Below are 12,220 nucleotides of genomic sequence, written 5' to 3'. Positions count from 1 at the left end.
ACACATCCCACATCAGGGCCTGAAACTCTCACACTAATGGCACTAAAAGATGATGCCAGGCTGATAACACATCTAGAAAGACTAGCAGAGGCAACTGCAAAACCTTTAATGCAGGTTGAATAAGATTTCTACATGTAAACCCCTGTCACACTTGAGTTAAAAACTCAAAACTCCAAATGTTACAAACAGTGGTACACCTACTGGTAAACCAACTTTCAAAGGAAAAAAATTGCTGCCTAACAGCATTTGCCAATTTTCATGGCATAAATACTCCCACCACATTGACTTCAAGCTGACCAAGGTGAGATTACTTTGGATGCAGAGTTGAAAAGAATCAGTTCCCAAAAGCTGACTCCAGTCTACCACTTGGTTATGATTAAGATCATAAGAATTAACAAACAAATACAATGGACTTCCCAAGAAAATCAGAAAATATTGGCTAAGGATACAAAAGAAGGAACTAAAATGATAAGTAAATAAAAGTCACCATGAAAACAACAACAACAGATAAAGCCTGACCAGGCAGTAGCATAGTGGATAGAGTGTCGGACTGGGATGCAGAGGACCCAGGTTCAAAACCTCAAGGTCGCTGACTTGAGGCTCATCCAGCTTAAGTGCTGGATCACCAGCTTGAGCCTGGGGTCGCTGGCTTGAGCATGGAATCATAGACATGACCATATGGTCTCTGTCTTGAGCCCAAAGGTCACTGCTTTGAAGCCCAAGGTTGCTGGCTTAGTCCAAGGTCACTGGCTTGAGCAAAGGGTCACTCACTCTGCTGGAGACCCCCAGTCAAGGCACATATGAGAAAGTAATCAATGAGCAACTAAGATGCTGCAATGAAGAATTGATGCTTCTCGTCTCTCTCCCTTCCAGCCTATCTCTCTCTCTCTCTCTCTCTCTCTCTCTCTTTAAAAAACAGAACAAAACAAACAAAACAAAAAACATAACCAAGAAAAAAAAAAACAACAGAAAGATATGACCCCCCTGGAATATCTAGAAATTAAATATATAGTATATAAAATAAAAAGCTCAGTGGACAGTGTAGTATGCACAATTTTGACCCCCTATGATCTCTGCCTTTTATGTTACTCCATGATTATATTATATTATATTATATTATATTATATTATATTGTATTGTATTGTATTGTATTGTATTGTATTGTATCGTATCGTATCGTATCGTATCGTATCGTATCGTATCATATCATATCATATCACAGTGTGTCTGTAAAGTCATGGTGCACTTTTGACCGGTCACAGGAAAGCAACAAAAGACGATAGAAATGTGAAATCTGCACCAAATAAAAGGAAAACTCTCCCAGTTTCATACCAGTTCAGTGCAGTTCGATGTGGGCTCACACACAGATTTTTTAAGGCTCCTTAGGTAGCTATCCCATATAGCCTCTAAGACTTGTCACTGACTGATGGCCTACCAGAACGGGGTTTCTCCACCAAACTGCCGGTTTCCTTCAACTGCTTATCCCACCGAGTAGTGTGATTCCTATGTGGTGGCGCTTCGTTATAAACGCGCCGATATTCACGTTGCACTTTGGTCACAGATTCGAATTTAGTGAGCCACAGAACACAATAAACTTTCCTCTGTACCATCCATATCTCGACTGTCATGGCCGTGGGCTGCTCCGCTGTATACACGGTGTTACGTCATCATCTGTGCATGTGCACATGCTGTCACATCATCCTACAGAAACTGGGAGGGTTTTCCTTTTGTTTGGTGCAGATTTTACATTTCTATCACCTTGTTGCTTTCCTGTGACTGGTCAAAAGTGCACCATGACTTTACGGACACACTATAATATTATATTATATTATATTATATTATATTATATTATATTATATTATATTATATTATATTATATTATATTATATTATATTATATTATATATATTATATATTATATTTTATATATTATATATATTATTTATATTATATTATATTATATTACATTACATTATATTATATTGCAAAAGGAATTTTACAGATGTAATTAAAGTTATCAACTGGGGAATCCAAAAGTAGAGATTATTTCAGGTCATCCAGGAAGGCCCAAGGTAATCTTGTGAGCCCTGAGAAGAGAAAAAGGAAGGCAGACAGGGAGTGAGAGAAATATAGTAGAAAGGTAAGTCAGAGATCAGACAAATGAGAAGGATTCGATGGACCATTGCTGATTTGAAGATAAAAAGAGTCACAACTGTTAAGGAAACAAGGATCTCAGTTCTACAACTGCAAAGAACTGAATTCTTCCAACCAATGGCGATGTTGGAAGAGGATCTCAAGCCCCATTTAAGAATCACAGCCATGGCTGAGACCTTGATCAGCCCGGTGAGACCCTGAGAAGAATATTCAGCCACGCCATGCCAGACATCTAACCTACAGAAACTGTGAGATAATAAATGGGTGTTGTGAAAGTTTCTGAAACTTGTTAGGGCAACAATAGAAAACTAACACCAGGTAATTAGCAGATTAAATCAGCTGAAGTTAACATCACAGACTAAAAAATAGAACTGAGGCCTGACTTGTGGTGGCGCAGTGGATAAAGCTTCGACCTGGAACACTATGGTCGATGGTTCAAAACCCTGGGCTTGCCTGGTCAAGGCACATATGGGATTTAATACTTCCTTTTCCTTGCCCTTCTCTCTCTCTCTCTCCTCTGAAATGAATAAATAAAATCTAAAAAAAAAAAAGATAGAACTGAGAAAATTACACAAAATATGAGAAGTTCCAACAGACATCTAATAGGGGTACTGAGAGAAGAGAATAAAAGACAGACAAAATTTGATGAGATATTGCTAAGAATTTTCTAGAACTGAGAAAAGAATTAATCCCATATTAGGGATTTATAATAGTTCTACAAAAGGTAAATCAAAAAATCAACATCTGGATGTATTATAGTATTGCAAAACACCAAAGATAAAGAGAAAAACCTTTTAAAAATCCTGAAAAAAAAGAATTACAGCCATTATATTAATTGCAATGATAGAAATCAGAAGATTACAGAATTGTATTTTCAAAAATTGAAAATTATAACAACTATAAACCTCAAGACAATAAGAATACAAGCTATAGATGGAGAGAAAACACTTGTAAAAGAAAAATATTTTCATTCAAACAAATTTTGAACAAAGGATTTTTATCCAAAATACGCAAAGCACTGTTACAACTAACCATAAGAAAATGAACAATCTGATAAAAAGTGAGCAAAATATCTAAACAGTACTGCATCAAAGAAAATATACAGGTGGCAAATAAACATCTGAAGAGATGCTCAACAGCATATATCATTAGGAAATTATAACTTTAAACAACAAGATACTACTACATACCTATTAAATGGCTAAAATCCAAAACACTAACACAAAATTCTGACAAAGACATGAAGCAACAGGAACTCTCGTGGGAATGCAAAATGATACAGCCGCATTAGAAGACAGTTTGGCCATTTCTTACAAAACTAAACACACTCTCACTATATGATTTAGGAGTCAGGCTGCTTGGTATCTACTCAAATAAGTTGAAAATGTATGTCCATACAAAAACCTGTACACAGATGTTTATAAAACCTTTATTCATAATTGCCAAAACTTGGAATTAACCAAGATATTCTTTGGTAGGTGAATGAATAAATAAACTGGTACATGCAGACGATGGAATACTATTTAGCATTAAAAAGAAATGATCTATCAAGCAATGAGAGACATGGAGGAAACATAAATGTATATTACTAAGTGAAAAAAGCCAATCTGAAAAGACTACATACTGTATGATTCCAACTATATGACATTCTGGAAACAGCAAAACTATGGAGTCAGTAAGAAAGATCAGTGGTTTCCAGGGGCTCGGGGCTTTGGAGCAATAAATAGGAGGAGCACAGAAGTTTTTAGGGCATTGAAGCTATTCTATATGATGCTATAATGGGTGACTACATGCCATTATACATTTATCAAAACCTACAGAATGTACAACATCAAGAGTGCACTCTAATGTAAACTATGAACTTTGATAATAAAATGTCAGTGTAGGTTCATTGATTGTAACAAATGTATCACTCTGGTACTGGATGTTGATAGTGAGGGAGGCTATCTATGCATGTGTGGAGGAAGGGGGTAGATGGGAAGTCTACTTTTTATTCAATTTGCTGTGAACCTAAAACTGCTTTCAAAAGTACTCATTTAAAAAGTCTGAATTTCATATTTAGGTTGATACCTGAGTGGAAACAAGAATGGCTCTGGAAGGGCTGAGCAGAGAACAAGACTTCTGTAGGGGCAGGGAGAAAGTTAGAATCAGAGGTGGCCATGAAAATGTAAATTTGGGGGAAATCTGAGAAAGCTTGGAGTAGGCAGTAGACTCTCCCAAGGTGTGGAGGGAAGGCTCAAAGCAATCTCATTTAGATCTCCAGGGACAGGGGAACTTGTAGGGGAAATCTGTTACATGATAAGCAGGAACAGGAGTCATATCTTGGTCATGGGGAAGACTAAAGTCAGAACACACATTCAAACTTCTGGTAATGGGGTTGTTGTGAAACCTGAGATGGGAAGAGAGAATTCTGACTCAAAATGCCCTTCAGTGACTGTGAGGCTTGCTCCTTGTAGCTCCGCTCCTTGTAGCTCCGCTCCTCTTGGCCAGGGGACAGAGGTATACCTTAGTCCCCTGGCCAAGAGAATACTCCTTATAGTTAACCTTCTTGTCCATATGGTCTGTAGTCAAGGATTCCTGGGAAACATAGAAATTTTTATTATTTTATTTTAACAATCTGGGAATCAGGGGCAAAGCAATATCAATATGTATGATAATGTGAAAGAATTAATGTTCTAACTCTGAAATTGTTGTGATATTTTACTTACACCATTTTATCAAAAACTAGGCATCTGTTTCCCAGAGAAATACAGAATATTTCTTATTTGCAGTGTAGAAAATATTTTTCAAAATAGCAGATGACTACCACTATGTCCAGGGGTCTCTAAGCACTGAGTGTGGGCTCTGAAAAAACAAATTCAAATTTCTGTAAGTGAGAAAGCCAACCTGCTCCTTCTAGTTGAAATGTCTATCCCAGATTCTATAGGAGAAACTCAGCATGTCCTTGACATGAAGCTCATGCTGCTAAGTCAGATATGACTCAGAAAAATGAACACTGACCCTGAATTTCAGCCTAATGTGGGCGTTTCAGGGACAGGATTCAGTCACATAGTGACTCATTTCCATTTGGTTTGGCTTGCGGGAGGAACAAGATACTTCTCTCCTGACTGTGGACAAGAGGTATAAATGATTCAAGTACCCATCTCATTTTAGTCTCGGGAGTTCATTCTAAAGCTTCAATAAGCAAGGCCAACCAAAAAATACTGCCCAGCTTTTATTGGCTTTTTAGACCTGTCTGTGTTTTTGAGTCTCAATTGAGTGTTAAAAGTGTACAGATTTTTTAACTTACAAAATATACCTAGCATATTTGGAAAAAATTTGACCATTATGCATCCTCTCAAGCAGGACAAGAATTAGGTCTCTATTTGTCTACCAAGCAGAATTTTAGTTGGAAAACCCAAACCTTGTTCTCTTTGGTAATAGAGCAATATGCAGCAGAAATATGGATACTGTGCACTTCGTCCATGTTTCTCCTGTTGCCAATATATGGCAATATTAAGGTATACCCTGAAATGTGTAGAAGGCTCTTTGAGGACAAGAGTTCTGAGACAGAATCAACCCTTGTGTGGGTGGGTGTGATGACCTCTCAGATGGTCCTCAGACTCCTTTGATCTCACCTACTAATCTTTCTCTGAGACATCCCTTCCTCATTGATGCTCAGTGTCCCAGGCTCCTCACATTCCTTCTCATACACACACAAAAAAATAAATAAATAAAAATCTGCCATTGTTATTAGGAAAAAGATGTTCTAAGTCATGGTGATTGAATAACAAGGCTTAGTTTGTGACCTCTTGTAGACTTTACCTCATGAATCAATGTCTCCTCACCTCACTCCACCTTAAAAACAAATCAAAGCACTTTCTGTTTGCTAATTTTAGACTTCCGGATTGTATGAATGAGTAAATTTTCATAGGAAAGATTTCAAGACCTAAAGAGGACTGCCATCTTGTGATTTTTGTCTAATAAGATTATATCTAATTAGCATAATCACCATCATGTATAAGAGAAAGAAAAATTTAAAGTAAGAATATATACAATAGAAAACTACAATCTCAGACTAAAGAACACTCCTGGAGAGCTTTGACATATATATTTATTTGCATTTATGTTCTACATTACCCATTTTTTTCCTCATTTCTTTTCAGATGAGAAACCGTTATCACGGCCCAGCATGGTTCATGAACCAGCATGGGTGCACAAGCCTAGAGCTGGAAGACGAGGGGCTGTCCTATAGCAAGTGAGATGTTCACTGCTAAGGTTTGTTGAGTGGGAGCAATGCCAGGTATGGGCACCAGAAACATGACTGTTGAGCTGAAAGTAAGGGTGAAAATTTTGATGATTCTGAGGGGAGGTGCTGACTTTGGGAGAAGATGTCGATGGACGGAGATAGGAGACCTTGAGGAATCAGGATGACCTGGATGAGGGTACAGGGAGTGAGGTGAGTGGAAGTAGACAGGGTGTGTTTGGTGAAAAATCGTTCACATCAGGTATGGAAAAGAAAAGCAGCAATGAAACATCCTAAGGTCAGTAACTATGAGTTTACAAGGGACTCTAGAATGTTTTGTGGCAGGGACTAAGAATCATCATTGATTGATTGGTTGATTCATTTCATGGGATTGATTTGATGCATTTCATGGATGCATTTGTTTAAAAAGCAACAGTGGAGCCAGGCAGTCAAAACACTAAGCACTGAGAATATGGACATGAATAAGGTGCAGTCCTTGTCCCCAGATATACATAGTTATTTATACATGATACATGTGTGCTACTATACTTCTGTATTACATTGTAAAACATAGCCTAACATGGAAGATAATACAAATGTAATCGTAAAGAGAAGTTCTGAAAGTATCTTCCTGTACACCAGTGGGTTGTTTTGTCTGTCCCTGCGCTGCATGTATTTCCTGTTTGGAAATCATTGGCCCAAACAGTTGTGAGCATGTTGAGGAAAACTGGCAACTAGGAATGGTGATGGCTTTGGAGAGAGAGTGTTACTACAAAGCTGAGGAAGAGACCTTGGCTCAGTTTTGTGTGTCAAAAGATACCAGCAAGAAAGTGAAAAGACAACCAACCAACAGAATGGGGGGCTGTGAGAAATCCTGTTATTTAAGAATTTGAAATCCAAGTTTCACTCGGAAGAATGGAAGTATGCTCAAGGAAAATACACTGCTTGTCCTTGGGGGAAGATTTCCGCACGTTGGGCGGGTAAAAGGGAGAGCAATGAGGCCACAGAACACTTCAGAAAGCTCCTGTGTACAAAATCTAGAGTCTGTGCACATGAGCCGAGGAGGATTTTTTCCCCCTGAGTTTTGATTAGTTGAAATTAAAAAATGAAAATGTAAAATCACACCACCTTTAGTTAATGTATGCAATAAGACGAGAAGAAGCCTGCTGTATGGGCAGTGGTCGGGGCGGTGGTCACTGAAGTTGTCATTTACCAGCACACGCACCTTACTGGAGCCAACACTCCGAATCAGGAAGCGCTGTTCCCTGTTTCCCGCCCTCAGGAAGACAATGAGACCAGAGAGCAAACAAGGAGGAAGGTGGGAGGACTGGTTTCTGTTTGACTAGCTGCAGGCCCACGGCTCCCGGCCTCCTCCTGATAGCAACACACAGACTGAGAGTTCACCTTCCGGGGCTTTTACTCAGGGGAGCTGAACGTACATTGGAAGAGTTCCTCAATCATGGAGAAAATAATAGTTCCAACATGCATTTTCCTTCCCAAAGGAAAATTATTGTCATTTCCTTTAAATGACAATAATTTTTTTCTTATCGTAAAAGTTAAGATGGTAAAGAACGTCAAAGCATAAACACGTTTTAAAACCCAAAACAGGGATGGGTAGGTGGGAGCATAGGATTTTTAGGGCACTGAAACTATTCTTTTTTTTTATATATAAATTTTTATTAATGTTAATGGGGTGACATTAATAAATCAGGGTACATATATTCAAAGAAAACATGTCCAGGTTATCTTGTCATTCAATTATGTTGCATACGCATGGCCCAGAGTCAAATTGTCCTCCGTCACCCCTATCTAGTTTTCTTTGTGCCCCTCCCCCTTCCCCTCTCCCTCTCCCTCCTTCCTCCCCGCGTCCTCCCTCTCCCCACCCCCCGTAACCACCACACTCTTGTCCATGTCTCTTAGTCTCGTTTTTATGTCCCACCAATGTATGGAATCATGTAGTTCTTGTTTTTTTTTCTGATTTACTTATTTCACTCCATATAATATTATCAAGATCCCACCATTTTGTTGTAAATGATCCAATGTCATCATTTCTTATGGCTGAGTAATATTCCATAGTGTATATGTGCCACATCTTCTTTATCCAGTCTTCTATTGAAGGGCTTTTTGGTTGTTTCCAAGTCTTGGCCACTGTGAACAATGCTGCAATGAACATGGGGCTACATGTGTCTTTACGTATCAATGTGAAATTATCCTTAATGACAATGTGATGGCAGCTACATGTCATTAAATATTTGACGAAACCCGTAGAATGTACAACACTAAAGTGACTGTAATGTAAACTATGGATTTGGGGTGCTGATGATGTGTGCGAATGTAGTTTATCAGCTGTAACAAATGTCCCACTTGGGTGGAGGATATTGATAATGAAGAGAGGCTCTGTGTGTGTTAGAGGGGGCAGTGGATATACGGGGAACCTCTGCATCTTCTGTACAGTTTTGCTGTGAGTCTAAAACTCCTCTAAAAATAAAGTGCAATAAAAAGAATTTTAAAAATAAAATAGAAAGTAAAAATGACAAGAAAACCCCAAACAAACAAAAGAAGAAAAGCATAGAGAATAAAACAATAGACTGTGATTCTACCTCTAAGAGGTACTGTTGTTAATATTTTGGCCTTATTTCCTTCTAGTCTTCTTTCCTTGAATACAGTATTGTTAACATAGTTGGGATCATGCCACACATAGTTTTTTTATTTTGTTTTGTTTTTTATTCAGTGAAAGGAGGGGAGACAGAGACAGACTCCCTCATGTGCACTGACAGGCATCCACCCTGCAAGCCCAGTAGGGGGCGATGCTCTGCCCATCTGGGACGTTGCTCTGTTGCTCAGAAATCAAGCTCTTCTCAGTGCCTGAGGTGGAGGCTACAGAGCCATTCTCAGTGCCAGGGGCCAACTCGCTCTAATGGAGCCACTGGCTGCTGGAAAGGAAAAGAGAGAGAGAGAAAAACGAGAGAGGGAGGGAAGGAGAAGCAGATGGAGGCTTCTCCTGTATGCCCTGACTAGGAATCAAACCAAGGACATCCATATGCCGGGCTGACACTCTACCACTGAGCCAAATGGCCAGGGCCAAACATACAGTTTTTATCATGCTTTTTCATTTATATTTATCAAAAATTTATTGCAAGCAGGGACAGACAGACAGGACAGGAGAGATGAGAAGCATCAATCATCAGTTTTTCATTGTGACACCTTAGTTGTTCATTGATTGCTTTCTCATATGTGCCTTGACCGTGGGGCTACAGCAGACCAGGTAACCCCTTGCTCAAGTCAGCGACCTTGGGTCCAAGCTGGTGAGCCTTGCTCAAATCAGATGAGCCTGCGCTCAAGCTGGCGACCTCGGAGTCTTGAACCTGGGTCCTCCGCATCCCATTCCGACGCTCTATCCACTGAGCCACTGCCTGGTCAAGCTCAGGCACATTTTTATGAGGAGGGTGTATGCTTGAGTCAGAATTGTGTCTCTGCAGAATTTTTTCCTCCATCTTTAATAAAAAGAAGTCCATAGAATGATTTCAGATAAGCAATGAATTTTATTTTTACGATAAGTATGTCCCAAATATTGCATGGGATATATTTATACTACAACATGTACTAAACATACTTAAAAATTTACTTGTGTTTATCTGAAATACAAATGTAACTAGGCATCCTATATTTTTACTTGCTAAATCTAGCAATCTTACATATCACCTGAGAGCCACATATATAATTTTAAATTTTCTAGTAGCTATACTTTTAAAAGTAAAAAGATAAACAAGTAAATTAATTTAAATAATATACTTTATTTATCCCAATATATCCAAAATACCACTTAACATATAGTTAATACAGTTTTATTAATGAGATATTTCAGTCTCTTTTTTCATAGTAAGCCTTTGAACTCCAGTGTGTATTTTACACTTACATCTCAACTCGAACTACCCCCATTTCACGTGCTCAATAGCCGCATGTGGCTAATGACTACAGTGTATTGTGTTGGACAGGGAAGGTCCAGATCTCCCTAAATATCCTTACTTCCTTGGCCTCAGCATGGATACCGTTTTAATAGCTCCACAACTGCTCCACAAAGCGGCCTGGTCCCAGATCACTCAGGGATGAGCAGCAGCTGCCACAAGAGGGAGCCTGGCTCTTGGAATAAAGGCTTCTCAAAGCCACCTAGACTTCACTAGGCAGAGACTCAGTATATAAGGGCGAATCCACAAATGCAGTACCTGGATCTGTTCTGTTTTCCTTCCACTGGCTCTTCCAAATAAGACCTAAGGTCTCCCACAGTCTGGGCCCCCTCTACAGATTTCTCTGTTAAGTTGCTCCTTAATTATCCCTTTCGTCTGCCGCAGTATCTTGTTTTCTGTTCCCTGCTCTCATCATAAGGTCTTTCCCCTTGTTCAGTGTGGAAAGGGACAATGACTAGGAATCAGGGCTCCTAGAATTTGGGGGTCTGAACCCCAGCTCGGCTACTTGCTGGCTAAAGGCCCTTTTAGGGAATCATATAACTGCTCTCAGCTTCCTCACTGGGGTGGAGATAATGCCAATCTCATCAGCATATTGAGGAAGAACAACACGTGATGATATACTCAGAGCAGTGCCTAGGATATGCTTTTAATAAAATAAAGCAAAGGAGGTACCCAGGAAATAACAGTTCATTTGCCCCCAGCCTTATAGATATGTTGGAGGTAATACGATACCCTTAATATACAGGTATAAGCTCCCAAACTCGCAGCAGGATAGGATCACCTAAAAAGCTTAGGAATATTTCTTATTTCCTGATCCTCTCTCCCAGAGTCTCTAATTCAGTAGGTCTGGGATGAGGCCAGGGATTCTGGATTAGGAATTTTAAAGAAGTTCTCCAGGTGATGCTGAGCAGCCAGCCAGCCAGCCTGATACTGGTTTTGGGGGTTGTTTGGGAACCACTGACTTCTGCAAGAACGGGGGATTTAAACAGGTGTCTTGGGTTTAGTGGTTTGCTGTGCTGCTTGCTCAGCTTCTCTGAGCCTCAGCTGTGACATTTGTTAAAGGAGATGAATAAGATACCCTGCTCAGAAGGTGGTAATAAACATACACACACAGGGCAGAGTAAGTGCTGGGTAGCCATGGCCCCTCCCTTCCCCTGCCCTCTCCCTATGCTCCCTCTTTCCTAATTGCCTGGATTTACCTATTGTTTCTTGCACTGGCCATTCTTTCTTTTCTCCCAATCACTGCTCATTCTTTTTCTGCCACCTGGGATGTCCTTTCCTCTTTTGTCCCGTCTTCTATCAGAGCTAACCAACAGCCCCAGCGACTTCCCTTGGACTTCAGATTAGGTTCTGTCTTTGGCATTTTATTGCTCCATTGTGGTTTCTGATTCTATTTCTTTTTTTTTTTTTTTTTTTTTTTGTATTTTTCTGAAGCTGGAAACAGGAGGCAGTCAGACAGACTCCCGCATGCGCCCCACCGGGATCCACCCGGCACGCCCACCAGGGGGCAATGCTCTGCCCATCTGGGGGCGTTGCTCTGTTGCAACCAGAGCCATTCTAGCTAGCTAGAGGCAGAGGCCACAGAGCCATCCTCAGTGCCCTGGAAACCCTGCTCCACTGGAGCCCCTGCTGTGGGAGGGGAAGAGAGAGACAGAGAGTAAGGAGACGGGGAGGGGTGGAGAAGCAGATGGGCGCCTCTCCTGTGTGCCCTGGCCAGGAATCAAACCCAGGACTCCTGCACACCAGGCCGACACTCTACCACTGAGCCAACCGGCCAGGGCCCTGATTCTATTTCTTTGAGCACGCAACAAGCTTACCATTGGACCAGTTCAAATAAGATCTTTCCTGTCCCCTCACCACTGCTCGTACCACACCCT

The sequence above is a fragment of the Saccopteryx leptura genome, chromosome 10 (assembly GCF_036850995.1).
Source record: "Saccopteryx leptura isolate mSacLep1 chromosome 10, mSacLep1_pri_phased_curated, whole genome shotgun sequence".
Taxonomy (NCBI): domain Eukaryota; kingdom Metazoa; phylum Chordata; class Mammalia; order Chiroptera; family Emballonuridae; genus Saccopteryx; species Saccopteryx leptura.
The sequence above is the reverse complement of the archived record's forward strand: the minus strand, read 5'-3'. Positions refer to the sequence as shown.